Source organism: Mytilus trossulus, chromosome 4, assembly GCF_036588685.1.
Source record: "Mytilus trossulus isolate FHL-02 chromosome 4, PNRI_Mtr1.1.1.hap1, whole genome shotgun sequence".
NCBI classification, from domain to species: Eukaryota; Metazoa; Mollusca; class Bivalvia; order Mytilida; family Mytilidae; genus Mytilus; species Mytilus trossulus.
Genome location: NC_086376.1, coordinates 65,007,132 through 65,023,879, shown reverse-complemented (window position 1 = coordinate 65,023,879; position 16,748 = coordinate 65,007,132). Strand labels below are relative to the sequence as shown.

The following is a 16,748-nucleotide window of genomic DNA, read 5'->3' as shown; positions in this document are numbered from 1 at the left end:
TTAAGGGCTTAAAGACGCCTACAATCACAGATTTGCTGTTAACTACCAAATTCCGATTGTACTTTGGAACTATTAAATGTACAATCGGATAAATAACATGATCCTTCTGATAATCTCACCATAGAAATACCATATTGTCTTATGAATAATTAATAACTCTATTATTAAGTACTTTTGCTCCCAAAAAATCCATCATATTCTAAGATTTCTATGTTTGTACAAGACTGCTGCTAATATTAAATTTTTATATAATTTAATAATTTATGTGTAAAAAAATTGTGGAAGAGATTGTAATTGAGTTAGAAGAGTGGTTGTGACACGATAACGATACATAATCATTTTAGTAGTGACGTCCTGTCAAATTGATCCTAGCTCTGTAGGAGACTTAACAGCTATTTAGAGAACGGTCAGAATCATTCAGAACAGCGAACAGGAGGACGACCATGAACAAAAGTGAGTAACATTAACTAATCCAAATTGTTATTTTCTAAATGCTGAAAAGTTTAAATTTTACTTGTCAAATGCATTAGAAATATAATAAAACTTCACATTGTAAATGTACTGTTTTTCGAATTCATTTTACATTTACAAATTTGGCAGATTGCAGAATATTGCAGAGCTGATTTGCTGCTTTATTTATTTGTTATTAATAATCTCTTAACATTTTTTTTTCTAGTCTTTTTTTTAACCATTGTATTTCCCTTTTCCGCTTTTCTGGGTTTTTTTTAAATGCTTTTTAAATCATGCATGACTTTATGTATACAGTATTAATATAAAAAAAAATTGAACATCTATAAAATAGTCCGTTCACTTGTTTGAAGTGAATATTAATTATTCTGTTTGGGTCTTTTTAATGATGACGCTTCGAAGAGTTAAATCAGTATTTGAGTCAAATCTTTTATCTGATATTTCTAGATGAAGAGTGTTCCTGAAACATGTACTTTAACTGGAATTTAAATAATAAATTATAAAAGTATACAATCACCTGAGAGAAAATGCAATATTTCATATAGTCGTATGAAAGAAAATTTCAACATAAATTTACTGCATTAAACATTTTTGAATCTATATAAAAATTAAATAGTTAACTCATGTACTTATCATTATTTTTTTATGGTAAATAGCTTATAAAATATATAACTTTCAAATTTGTTTATGTTTTTCTCATCATGACTAGTTGTGTATTAGGTCTGAAAGGACGTGTAAAGACTGCATTTGCGCGAAAGAAATCAAAATATAAAAAAAATAATGTACATAAGAACAAGAATCATCAAAAAAAAATTGTGTTATCGCTTAAATACTATAGAATGATGAGATGTGTCTGCTGAAGGTAAAGATAAGACTATACACCATTCATATTTTAAATATGTCTTAAGAAAGACGTATATATGAAGAAGAAAATTTTACAATTATCAAGCGACTGATATCCTAAATAACTTTGTGAATATACGAGGATTTAATCTCACTATGTCGACATGACATTTTGTTCACAACTCGTTATCAATATAATGGACTTGAAAACGATTGTCATACAAGTAAGAGGTTTAGCTAGCTGTAAACCCAGGTCGAAACCATAATTTTATACACAAGCAATACATGATCCAGGTCGGGAATATGACAGTTATTACCCATTCGTTTGGTGTATTTCAGCTTTTGATTTGGGACTTTCTGTTTGGAATTTTTCTCGGAGTACAGCATTTTTAGGATTTTACTTTTTTTTAGATCACCGTTACGGAATATTTCTGTTTCAGATGACAACGGGTGTGTTTCTTTTGTGGTTTTGTGGTTGCCAATGTCCTATGCTATGTTTCTAGTTTATCATTTGTCCCGAATATCATTGCGAGAGTAAATGATTAAATGTTGGTAACTCTTCATAAATTGAAAACAATTCGTTATCGGCATTCCTATGGGAACAAACTGTGCGCCTCTTCTTGCCGACCTCTTCTTATTTTCATATGAATCGGAGTTCTTCCAGACACTTGTCAAAAACAAGAGGATCAAAGAAGCCAGATTATTTAATTTCACTTTCAGATATATTGATGATGTTCTTTCCATAAACAATCCGAACTTTTCTGATTGGGTTCCATTGATATATCCCCTAGAACTAGAGATTAAAGAAACAAAAGACACAGCTTCCTCCGCCTCATTTTTAGACTTATATCTCGAATTTGACTTACACAGTCATCTCAGTACCAGAATCTATGACAAATGAGACGATTTTAATTTCGAAATTATAAATTTCCCCCACCTTAGTAGCAATATACCAACTTCACCTGCATATGGGATATATATTTCTCAACTTATTCAATATTCAAGAGCTTGCAGCTCCTACTCAGACTTTGTAAAACGTCATTAGTGCCTGAGTAGAAAGTTGATGAACCAGGGGTATGTCAAAGAACGTCTCGTCCTTTTTCTTAAAAAATTCATCGGAAGGTACCAAGACCTTGTTGATAAATATTCCGTATCAACTTCTCAAATAATACACGATGGTCTTCATGTATAGATTCTGCGTACTGATGTTGTTTATCATCTTAACAACATGTTTTATTGTTCTTTCATTTGTCTTTGTTTTATTATTAATATTACTTTTACTGTTGAATGGTTTTATGTGATATCCGTTTGACGTGGCTCGGTACTTATACATCTCGTCAATGTGTTTGTATTGGCTTTCACTTTTTGGTGGTTTGTTTTGTATATGCGACTCTTTGTATTTCTTTTGTTCTTATTACGTGACTCTGTACTTTAAAAGATCCTGTCAGTATTATATTGGTCTATTATATGTCATTATGATATATTTCTATTATGAATTACTATATACGTCGAACCACAAACGTCAAAATCATTCAATTGCGTAGTGGAATTAACTATTTTTAGATCCTCTACCTATAACTTTTGGACTAGTTTGAATCTCGGTCTATTTCTGTAATTTATTCTTACATACTTTTGATTTTTTAACCATGTATGCTTACATTGCCTATGTAAATTTTAAAATTGTTTGTATGCACATTGAACTACAAATTTATGTGACGTAAAAAAAAATCTGACGTCAGACACTCAAATCAATCAATGTGTTCGTAGATAGAAGATGTTTTTGTGTTCTGTTAAATTGTCCCTTTTAAAATTGTTATACGATGATGACTGACGTACCCATATTTTGACTATTTTATTAATTGTGACTGTTTATCTAACGCATCATGTAAATATAACGGAATTGGATGAGACTGTTATTAAAGTGAGAGGGTTACCGCTATAGAACTAGGTTTAATCCACCATTTTCTACATTTGAAAATACCTGTACCAAGTCAGGAATATGACAGTTCTTGTCCATTCGTTTTTGAAGCGTTTTGTTATTTGATTTTGCCATGTGATTATGGACTTTCCGAATTGATTTTCCTCTGAGTTCAGTATTTTTGTGATTTTACTTTTTACTGTTTTTTTTTTAGGAAGCCCAAAATATAGTTAACGTTGTTTCTTATTAATGAAAATTCCTACAAAAAATATACATCTTAATTAATACGTATAGGAAAAGATCATTTAGACTTTGCTTTCAAAAGTGGTTACGGATTTCAGTGTAGTCTTAGCTGGTTGCTAGCTATCATGGTAAAATGAAACGAAAACAACAAATGAATGTGCGGGATTAAGTCTTTATCTTATTTTGTGTCATATCTTTATATTGCTTTCTTTATGGCAGGGATTTGATATTGATACAATTTTTATAGACTCGGGCGATTAAGAGCTTTTTAAAAAGTAAAATCACAAAAAAACTGAACTCAGAGGAAAATCAATTAGGAAAGTCCATAATCACATGGCAAAATCAAATAACAAAACGCTTCAAAAACGAATGGACAAGAACTGTCATATTCCTGACTTGGTACAGGTATTTTCAAATGTAGAAAATGGTGGATTAAACCTAGTTCTATAGCGCTAACCCTCTCACTTTATTAACAGTCTCATCCAATTCCGTTATATTTACATGATGCGTTAAATAAACAGTCACAATTAATAAAATAGTCAAAATATGGGTATTTAAATTATACAAAGTATATGTTTATTGTTAAAAACTGCAAGTTGCAGTCTAATTGTCTAGTTGGTTACTATTCATCACGTATCTTTTAAAATAAATCGATCTTTTTTTTTATTACCCAGTTTTGTTCAGAGGCTCTTAAATTAAATTAATGTTTGTAATTGTTAACCATCCGAATTTGAGTCGACTGTCATACAAGTAAGAGGTTTAGCTAGCTATAAAAGATTCAATCCATGGTGTTCTAGATAAGAAAATGCCTAACCAAGTCAGGAATATAGCAGTTGTAATCCATTCATTTGATGTGGTTTAGCTTTTGATTTTGCCATTTGACTTTCCGTTTTGAATTTTCCTCGGAGTTCATTATTTTTGTGATTTAACTTTTTACTGGTTATAAACTAAACAATGTGTTCCACTTGGAAAACATGAACTGCTTCAACTTGAAACTTCGGGGCACCTTAGTTTAAATTTATTTTCGGTTGTGCTGAATTATGTTTTCCATCTTCAATTTCTACTTAATGGTAAACATATGATTTATAATGCATATAAACGAGTTAAAAAAAATGATAGGCACTTCAAATTTATTTTTCCGTTTTACCATGTTTACATTCCATTTTCAAAATGATATTTTTTTATTTTTAAACTTGTAATTTGATATAAGTTATGTTAATATTCTAGATGATGTATTATGCAATTAATATTTATTTTAGTGGATTCTATACTCAGCATAAAAATAACGTCGAAATGAAAGATAGGTAGCAAAGAGTGATACTATTTTTTTGCTTAGATATGCTATTATTCAAACTTATATACATAATGAAAATAACTGTTTGGAAGAGAAATAAGTACTCAATATAACTTCTATATTTAGAATCAATGGCATATTATAATTCCCAAAAACGGTTTTAATTTAACCCATTTTACCATAAATGAATACCTTTCTTTCAAATGTAACATTCATGATTATAAAGCGATATTGATTAAGATAATTAAATTCATAAATATTCATTGCACGAACTAGTTCATTAATATCGAGACAAACCACATTCGAATACGCCAAATGACGTCTTGTACTACATAATTTTCAGTTTGAAAAGTACCGGAGTGTTCTTAATCTGCATCGAAATATCAGAACTTCAAAACTGCAGAATGTGGGTGTTATACTCCAGCAATAATTGTACTTTTACGGATAAACATGGTCATCTCTTTCATATTTTTACGTTTAATATTTTGTGTGCTTCTGCTCATGCGTAAGTAATCAGTATTGCAACCATGCGTGAGCAATGGCTATAGTTACCTTGCTATGACTTTAATTAATGCAATACATTTTACGAGCAACTATGTCTGTCCTCTTTATTTACTTTTGACGTTCAAAGTTTATGACCAACTGTTTTGGGAATTAGACATTCATAATTGGTGTCATTTTCATTCTTCCTACAATGTATCAAAACTAAAAATCATATTAAAGCTTAGAATACTAATGTGTTTTTAATTTAAACTGACGTAATAATAATTAGTATTTAGTTTTACCCTTATAATAAACAGTAGTAAAAGTATATACTCGCAAAATTTAATATAGTGTCAAAAACAAAACCTTTGGCGTACACAAGTACCCTGTACTTTTAGGGAGTATAGGTCCTCAATTTTTTTTGAATTCTTAAACTTTTTGAACACTTCTGGAATTTACATATTATTTAAATTTAAAAAGTCTAAATGATATAATACAAAGATTGTTCAGTAGTTTAGATTTATCCCTAAAATCGAAATAGGCAATGATTTGATTTAATGTTGTACATGCTTAATACATATACAGATTTTATTTTAAGAATTGAATGCTTCTTTTTGTAAATTTATTGGGTGGTAAAAGCGTTGACCGAAGTACATTTTGTATGAAGCGCGGAAGCGCTTCATTCTAAAAATGTACGCACGGTCAACGCTTTTACAACCCTATAAAGTTTCAAAAAGAAGTATTCAATACTTATAATTACATTTTTTTTAGCTAAAATCATGAAAACACGATTTTTATCCAGTTTTATTTAATTTACCTGTGCACTTTTTTGTGGGACCTCGTGTCATCATGCATGATAAATGTTATTGTCTGATGCAATTGTTTACGGAATAACATGTAAGCCAATCAGAATAACGTATTATAATGTTACTTACATCTAATGTAATTATAACAAAATAATTTGATTTTTATCTGACAATCAAAACATATATATTTTCCCCAATCCTTTTCAAAAGACTACTACGTGCTTCCAAACAACCGTGAAAACGTGTTATTTACTGAAGTACAATAAATGTGTTCATGCATTTCGGGATTAATAAAGGCAGCAGTAGTATACCGCTGTTCGATTAACTATTTTGCTTTAGTTTTTAATGTTTTGTATCCACATTCATTGGCATCAAGTTTTCGTTCCATGCTCAGATTAACGAAAAGTTGTTTATATGTAAAAAAAAAAAAACCCGAGTGCCCGAATTATCCGATACATAGCATTTGACATGATTGATGATGACACAGAGACTTTAGGTATTCTTTCACAAGAAAGCACCGAACAAACAGTGAAAAAAACGATTACCCATAAGACAAATTTACTGGGGTAAAGCTAACCCGGCGTCGATAACACCCGTTGCTGATAATCTTGAGGGCAGCAACTTTTATATAGCTAGTTAGAAATAATAAGGAATCCTTGATATTATGTTTTTAAAATAGGGAGGACTTAGAGCGTGTCAACTATCTGCTTTACAGATTTTCACAAAATGGATTTAAGGAGGCTTGCAAAAAATTATACATTTGTTTTTTCATTTCAAATTTTATTTCTTACACTATTAGTTATTACTTTATGATATGGTACAAAAATCAACCAAACAATCGATTCGATTTGACCCCAGCTGACTTTTGAAATGTTTTTATCATTGAAAAAGCTCCAAATTATCTCCCTTTGGTGCAAAATGCCATTTTTGGGCATTACAATTGAAATGTCCTTTTCAACTCATCGGTGACCTATATTTTTAATTATTGGTTCCAAATAAGCTGTATACAAACTAAATACCTTTATTTCTCCTATTAGACTAACAGAAAAAAAGGACATGAAACAAAGGGTATACTTCTTTCGGAGGTAGATTGTGAGCTTAAATGAACGTTTACCTCATATTTTTATTTCTTTTTTCTAATTAGTATATGATAAAGTTCATTTATGAAAAAATAAAGAGAATCCTATATTAGGGGAAAAAATTAATTTAGATCCGCGAGCCCCCTTAATGATGTTGTATCTTTATTTTATTATGATTAAAAATTAATTTAAATCTAGAAAAAAAGGATTTGTATTTTAATTTGTTTTTAAGAATCAACAATGTATAATCATCAATCGAGGTAATTTATATACGATTGTACAGTATGGGTTTTTCTCATTGTTGATGGTATTATAATTGTGTGTAATTGCTTTCACGCACTTCAATTGTACTTAATAAATAGTTATCCCAATGTCAATCATACCAAATCTCCTTATTTTTGTATACAATCATCTTTTAGAAATATCGGTCTGCCATTATGAGATATTTCTGTAGAATACTAAGTAATATTTTCATATTTAGAATTTGACAGGTACGGAAAATGCATAACGCCTATAGCATCCATCATATTTCATCAAATTGCACATAACACATTTTTTCATTCTTGTACGTCTGACAATGTTAACAAAATCTATAAGTAAATGTCTTCTATTTCAAACTGTTCTCTTTGTCCTGCAGGTAATGAAGCAAACAGCTGTATAGTTTAATTTTGTTTTCGTCTTTGCATTTGTTTTTTCTAATGAAGATCTAGATATCGTAATTTTTTTTAATAATTTTTAACGCACTCGGAAATTTGCCAACTTTTATAAATTTTCTGTTACAAAACTTTGATTTTTTCAAAAAAAAATAAACATTTTCTGATCCCAATAATAGATTACCTTAGCCGTATTTAGCACAATTTTTAGGAAATTTTGGGCCCTCAATGCTCTTCAACTTTTTACTTGTTTGGCTTTACAACTATTTTTATCTGAGCGTCACTGGTAAGTCTAATATAGACGAAACGCGCGTCTGGCATATTAAATTATAATCCTGGTACCTTTGTTTACTATTTACACCACTGGGTCGATGCCACGACTGGTGGACGTCTCATCCCCGAGGGTATCACCAGCCCATCAATGAATATCAATTATATGGTCATTTTTATTAATTTCCTGTTACAAAAGATTATCATCCTGGTACCTTTGATAACAATTAATAAACGCATTTATGATGTTATTAATACATGTTCATGTGACACAAGGACATGAACTTTAATATGTCTGTTTATAGTCTGTTTGACTTGCAGCGTTGAATCTTAACTTATTATATTCCTTTTATTAACTGGATAAATTTTCTATTCCTAGTGAATAAAAGTAGGCTGTGTTTTTTAGTGATTTGAATTGTTTTACACAAGTAATGGTTTGTCCCTTTATAACACACTTTACAACGTCGAACCTTACCTTACTAGATTGTGTTTTGGATGGAAAGATATCTCATTTGGTATTCATCTTCTTATTTTTATAAATACAAAGCATTTTTTAGAAAATCACTATGATTCTGAGGATTTAAACGATTGAAGATAATGCACATCAGTTCATAAATATGGTAGCAACCGAGCGATAAAATTCCCCTTCGATATATTTTAAGATAAAATTAGTAACAGACGGACTTTATCGCTGGACAAAACTATACAAACTAATTGAAGCTGTTTACCGTCCCCACCTTCATAAAAAAATATGCATAGTTAATATTATAATGATATTACTTTTAGTTCAAATTTTGATAAAAAGTTTACGAACCCCGTACAGCATGCACATATAGTATAGTGTTTAAGTGCCAGTTCTCGTGAATTTCGAGAAGACATGTTTTTGGAATAGTATTATACAGGTTTAAAAGAGCTTTAAAAAAGTCATGCTGCACAGTGTTCACTTTATTATATGTTTTCCTGTTCCACGCCTTGAAATTAATCCATAGGTACAATGCATCATAATGGAAAAACCTGTCCAACTATTTTTACAAGGCGACAAAGAAAGTTGAACCGTGAAGCCAGTAAACAATACAATTTTAATCTGAGCATGCAAATTGAAGATTATGTTATATATTATCAATTAAACATATTATCAGAACAAAAATTGTATTATGAGTGTCTTAGACACTATATTAGTTGACAGTTTTTGCACTAATTCCACGTGTTTTCAAATGGTAGTAAAACCGTAGTAGCCCACAATGCATTGTAGTTCATTGAATCGAGTGTTCTAATGCCGCATTGTCATTCTGTTTGGGAAATTACTATTTATTTATGCAAATATATTCTTACGTCAGCAAATCTAGAGTTCCTGACCTGTTTAAGAAAAAAGGTGTTAGCGTTATAAATATTTTTCTTTTATTTATCCTTGAACATCAGATCATTTTAGCTAGTGAAATAAAATACAGTTCTTCAAAAATAAAAGATAATTTTTCAAAGTTACCAGGCTTATAATTTGTGTACGCCAAACGCGCATTTTTACAAAATACTTAATGACGCTTGACTTAAAAAAAGAAAGAACAAATAAAGTACGAAGCTGAAAAGCATTGAAGAGAAAAATTCCGAAAGGTATTACCAAATACAACTAAAGCAATAAATGTAAACAGTTAGTATCTAAAATACATAGAAATTACAAAAAGTATTATAAAATACTGCTGTGACCAATTACATAAAAGAACACACAGAAAAACGCATATACACAATACCCATTTCTTTGATAATTTCCGTCTGTGAAGTGGTGACGAGACATTCAGACTTTCGCATGAATGCATTGCTTTTCGTAATACGTCATATCTTATAACAAATTCTTTTTTCTATTTTCAGATATCTTAGTAATGAAGAGTTTCTTTTTTATTTGCTTACTGATTTCTCTTATTGGTGAAAGTGCCGAACAAATAAGTTTCTCAACAGATTGGGGAAGTGGAAAACGCTCATTTTTAGAAAGTTACGAAAATATCTGCAAATCAAAGTTGGAACAGTCGTTAATTTTTGACATAGCTAGTCTTGTCCAAGTAAGTAGATGATTGATTTTAAAGTTATTGCTTCCATTTTTAGCATATATTTCTAGTTAGGGATTACTTATGTTGATTAGTTTTCCATTTGTCCTACACTATTTGTCCACTGTATTAATTGAGGGATATTAAAATCAGAATTAGAAACAGACTTAGGTTTAAATTGACATAAAGAGTAACTGACCTCCATTGGGAACTACAAAATCACAAAATAGAACGTAAGAGGAAAGGCGATTTAATTATTCATATTATCAACACCACCATGAAAAAGTAAAATCACAAAAATACTGAACTCCGTGGAAAATTCAAAAAGGAAAGTCCCTTATGAATTTAACTTGAAATAAAAGACAACACAGATCTTTGTCAGTTTTTCAATGTAGAAACAAATTTAAGGATCGATTGGGAATTAAAAATTACAACAAAAGAGACGAATTCCATTATTCTCAGTTTCAACTTTCTCTTTCAATGGTACCACACAAAAAAACACCACATATACCACTGAGTCTAATGCAGATACATCGAAATGAAAAACGAGATAATTATAGGCAACAGTAGTATACCGCTGTTCCAAATTCATAAATCGGTTGAGAAAAACAAAACAAAACCGCGGGTTACAAACTAAAACTGAGGGAAACGCATCAAATATAAGAGGAGAACTACGACACAACAGAAACAGTTACACAACATTAAAATGTAAAACACACAGAAACGAACTATAATATAGCAGATACTAGTAATCATGAATTTCGAAAATAAATGCGATATAAGGAAAAAAAGTCATGTTCATCAAGTTACATTATTTTATTTCATAATCGGGTATCAAGTATGTTCTTACAATTCTGTCATAACGATAATTTCTAATTCAAAACGGAACCTTTAAAAAGCATACTAAGGTAATTCATTTCAATTTCAAATCTGATATTTAAAATATTATAATTGCAAAACTGAACTCCGTGGAAAATTCAAAAAGGAAAGTCCCTTATGAATTTAACTTGAAATAAAAGACAACACAGATCTTTGTCAGTTTTTCAATGTAGAAACAAATTTAAGGATCGATTGGGAATTAAAAATTACAACAAAAGAGACGAATTCCATTATTCTCAGTTTCAACTTTCTCTTTCAATGGTACCACACAAAAAAACACCACATATACCACTGAGTCTAATGCAGATACATCGAAATGAAAAACGAGATAATTATAGGCAACAGTAGTATACCGCTGTTCCAAATTCATAAATCGGTTGAGAAAAACAAAACAAAACCGCGGGTTACAAACTAAAACTGAGGGAAACGCATCAAATATAAGAGGAGAACTACGACACAACAGAAACAGTTACACAACATTAAAATGTAAAACACACAGAAACGAACTATAATATAGCAGATACTAGTAATCATGAATTTCGAAAATAAATGCGATATAAGGAAAAAAAGTCATGTTCATCAAGTTACATTATTTTATTTCATAATCGGGTATCAAGTATGTTCTTACAATTCTGTCATAACGATAATTTCTAATTCAAAACGGAACCTTTAAAAAGCATACTAAGGTAATTCATTTCAATTTCAAATCTGATATTTAAAATATTATAATTGCAAAAGTTTACTTTTAAAAAATGAATGTGTTTTAGTAAGATCTAATGTAAAACTATCTAATTTCTAAAAATTTATGTATCAGCTTAATGCATGTCCTTCTTCAGGAAAGAATAATATTGCGTTCTGACGAAATCAAGGAATATCCATTGACCTACTTGTAAAAAGGCAACTAACATCAATAATGTCTTTATGACTTAAATTCATACACTTTTTAGTACTTATTCTGCAATAATTTTGTTTCTGGCAATCAAATTTTACAGTGATGAATTTAATCCAGGAAACATTACTACTGGGATTTATTCATCATCAATGTCTTGCAGTCCAATAAGTGTGGCAATGGCCCAGTAAAGTTACAAATTGACTAGTTATTGAATATTTGTTTTCGGCTGAATAATAGTTGTCAAAGGTACCAGGATCATAATTTAATACGCCAGACGCGCGTTTTGTCTACATAACGTCATCATTGACGCTCATATCGAAATAGTTATAAAGCCACACAAGTACAAAATTGAAGAGCATTGAGGACCCACAATGTTGTTTCAAATACGGCTAACGTAATCAATTCCTTGGATAAGAAACTCCTTAGCTTTTCGAAAAATTTAAAGTTTTGTCCACAAAAGAGAAGATTTTAGCTTTCCAATTGTGAACTTTCAATTTCTAAGTAACAACATTCCAGCAGCACCTGCATACAGGGTATATATCTCCCAATTAAAACGATATTCCCTGGCTGGTATTTCCTATCATGATTATCTTGATAGAGGGTTGCTGCTCACAAGGAAGCTATTAAAACAAGATTTCCAAAGGGTGCACTTGAAATCATCCCTTCGTAAATTTTACGGACGCCATCACCGTTGGTTGACCGTTATAGAATGACCGTTTCACAGATAATATCGGAAATGTTCCTTACGTCATGACTACAATCCCCTTCCTTTTCATGAATATCATCTACCGAATTATACTTTTTACCGGATGTGTTATAACCTAAGCAACACGACAGGTGACACATGTGGAACGTGATCTGCTTACCCTTCCGGAACCCCTGAGATCATCCCTAGTTTTTGGTGGGGTTCGTGAAGCTTATTCTTTAGTTTTCTATGTTGTGTCATGTGTACTATTGTTTGTCTGTTTGTCTTTTTCATTTTTAGCCATGGCGTTGTCAGTTTATTTCCGATTTATGAGTTTAACTGTCTCTCTGGTATCTGTCGCCTCTCTTTTGAATTGCAGGATAAAACAACATCGTCGGAAAATATATGTGTATTCGCTACAAAACAGCTTTTCTTACTGTTTCTTAAGAACAAACAGATAAATTTCATATTTTCCCTCAATACTTTTATAATGTATATAGACATTTTACTAATTTTGGTATTAACAAGACGTAACGCTCTATACCAATGTACAAATTTCTAAATTTGTTCTGGATTTTTTTCGTTTCTGCTTATTAGTTTTTCAGATATGATTTGGAAAAGAAAAATGTAAAGTTTATTCAATGAATTGATAATCATATGTTTTTTTAATTACAGAGACACGTGGAAAGTTTCATGGATTGTAAGAATGATAACAGTAATCTAAAACATCGGCGATGACATCGGGTAGGGATTTTACCATATCTTATGAGAGTTATTTTACAAAACCAAATGTAACAAAATATTGCAATTGTCTGTAAACGTTCCACTAAAACTTATCCAGTTTTCGACATATAATTGTCAGACCGTTATAAGACCTACTGCAGTTCAAGTTTTAGAATTACATCTTTTAAGCGAAAAATTGTTCGAGTGAAAAACACCTTTTCATCGGGACTTTAAGTGGGTTTTTTTATAAATATACTAGGGAACGACATCCAAGGAAATGATAAAGAGGTATATAAGTAATTTCACAAAAAAAAATCCAGACTTAGGCATCTTTAAATCATTGAAGTACAGGTGTGAAGACAAATCTTCAACCAAACAATATACAATACTATAAATTAAGCTTTCGAAAATTAATTAAACTAACAGAGAAATTTCGAATGTTTCCAAAATTAGGAATCCCCAAAACAACTGGAAGAAATATCAAAGAACTGTCAAATAGATAAAGTCCATCAAGGCTGCACCTTAAATGATCTTTTTAGACGTTCATGTGATTTGTGATTACTTACAGTGCATTCTTTCAGTATGATACCTTTTTATTGAATATATTTGTTTTATTAGCTAAACAGAGTAAATTTACACATTTACAAAATCACGGAAATCTAAAATCATTCATCTTCATAGTTGCAATATTAACTATTTATTGTGATAAATGGCGAAAAGTGACATCAAAGTAAGATAAGCAAGCTGCAGGATTCATATAGATTTATTTCATTAGCTTTGACCACCTTCTGAATTACACTCGGTGACCCACGTACATTATGCTGATTTGTGTCTAGTTTGAGAAATCGTTTATTCTTTACATGCCAAACATAGCCTACTAAGCTGAAAACTTACAACTAGAATATTTGAACTTTTACACTCCTTTTTATACTATTTAGCACATAGTTCCCAAAACAATGATTGAAGTACATACACAATATATTTTTCATTCTGAAAAAAGTACATTGATATGAATTCATATGAAAGTTCAAGTAAGCAACAACAACAATAGCGCTATTTTCTTTTCAGAGAAGAATTTTTTACTTTTAAATATGTAGACAGATGGAACTATATTATTTTATATTAAGATTGATGTATTAGTTTAAGTGACTTTTTCTACATGCTATTTTATATTGATATCTGTATCACTTGATAACTAAATTGCATATACAACCCCTATTATTGTTTATTTCAGGCAAGGAAGTCAGCAGACATGCAGGAATTAACACTACCAGATGCTTCGTTTGTTTTCTAGTCTGATTTTTATATGAAATCTAAGAAACATTTTTAACAATAATTTTAAAAAGAACATTGTTCATATATCAGCCACGTCGTTCATCCTAGTCTATTGCCATGTAAATAATAAAATTCTCAACAAAATAAAATAAAGACGTTCTCATCCTTATTATATTAATCAAAAATGTCATTTGACATATATTCTTATGATAAAGAAGTACTTCAGTAAATTCAGTTATAAAAACTTTATCAGGCTATCGTTATCCAGTTATACATAAGTGTCATCATTTGTCTCAAGAATCCGTTTTCTGTCATGGAGTAATACCCAACAATATAACTTTGATGTGTTTCAACATGGCGTATACATATGCATGGGAAGAACAGAACTCGATCTTGTAGATCTCGTAATTCGTGCTTTTAAAACTTTTTTCATTCGAGCGTCACTGATAAGTAATAAGTAAATGAAAAGCGCGTCTGGCATACACAATGTTAAACAACCTGGCTTTTAAATGTTTTGGGTTCGATCATTTATGATGAAGGTTAATCAAGAAAAACGCTACAGAAGTGCGAAAAAAATAAAGAGTTATTTCCCCTTCATAGATTTTTTTTCAAATAATAGATTCATATGTAGAACGACTTTGGAGATTGGTTGAGAACTAAATAAAAGACAAAAGAGATAATATCAAATTTCCTATTATGAACTGTCTATTTCTATGAAGAAACATTCCAGTGACATTTGTATTTGGAGTTAATATTTTGAAGTTGATACTAAATCCAAGGCTTAATTTTCGCATACTGATTTCCTAGATACATCTATGTGGTTTCGGTTACAGGGAAGCTATTGAATTACTTGTAAAGCGGATGTCAACTCTTTGAAAATATTACAGCTATTATTATTATTTTGTCAAACATAAAGAAGAATGTGTTCCCCTTCGTCGTCACAATTCCGTCTTCTTTTCTGACGAATACAACTGATAAAAGGATAAAAATAAGCAACTTTTTTTTTATTTAGAAAACTGCATTAGGTTTGAGGAGCAAATACGTACGGAATTTCCTAAGTTACTAAATAGATCCATATTACTGTTGTTGTATGTATCTGCGAAGCATTTGTTCTCTTTTTTTTAGTCTGTGTTGTTTCTACCTGGTTATGGCATATTTATTATTGGTACTGAACGGATTTTAGTTTCAAACTTTCAGATTAGGTCATGTATAGGAAATGTCAAGTAACGTTTTGTATTGTTTATGAATTTGGTGATATAAAACATTTTTCATCAACAAATAATAACAGCAGTGGGACGAAGTGTCGTCAGTGAGGCAGATATATGGTTGTACTTCCGATACACCATAATTCAGCTACAGTATGGACCTACTCGTGTGGAAGAGTTTTAAGTGGTAAATGTTCTGTTCTCTAGACTGGTGTTTGACTTAAGTCGGTTCGTGGCTTTGGCTATGTTCATGGTGATACCTTTTTTTATTCCTACTTGTACTTTCTGATAGCACCTTTGGAATATGTTGATATTTTTATAAAAACTTAATTATCTATTTTCAAAATCTTGTCCAAACAAGGTAATACCGAAAAAGTCGATAAAGCTTGAAATCTACTTTCACAAAAATAAATTAACTGTGAATTTATCATCATAAATATGAGAGTATGTATTTATTACAAACAATTCGTAGTGTAGTAAAACGTATAATGTACTTTCAGTGTGCACAGTTTCTGTTTTCATATCAAAAATGATCGGCCAACAAACTAAAAGGGCCTTAACAAGTAAAAAAAACAAAAATACCAAACTCCAAGAAAACTTCAAAATTAAAAGTACCCTTTTAAATATTACTAGCAATTGTGACACGCCAACAAATTTAATATTAAAGAAAGAAATGTTAAGATTTATGCATAACGATCACCTTGAGATCTTATTGTTTAAAGATCTATAAATATCACGATGTATGTGATCAGTATAAATTCAGTCGAAAAAAAACTCCACAAAGATATCAGGCTCCTAATGTTTGGTTGTTCTACACAGACTCGTCAGTGGCACTCGAATCAAACAATTGGAATATCAACAGGATAAATCAATTAGATATGTTGTGTCTACCATCAATCTGCTTTTGCCATTTGATTCGGTACTTTCCGTTTTGAAGTTTCCTCGGATTTCAGTAATTTTGTGATTTTACTTTTTTCTGTGCGCCTCATCTTCCAT

The 16,748-nt window shown here is 30.6% G+C and overlaps 1 long non-coding RNA gene across 1 annotated transcript; it reads left to right on the top strand.

Moving 5' to 3' along the window:
• The first annotated feature begins 262 nt into the window (after positions 1–262).
• LOC134714114 (uncharacterized) lies at positions 263–14,697 on the top strand. The gene is made up of 4 exons (XR_010106491.1): positions 263–453; positions 9,921–10,108; positions 13,225–13,293; positions 14,507–14,697. It is a non-coding gene; the product is annotated as an uncharacterized LOC134714114 (long non-coding RNA).
• The last annotated feature ends 2,051 nt before the right edge of the window (positions 14,698–16,748 follow it).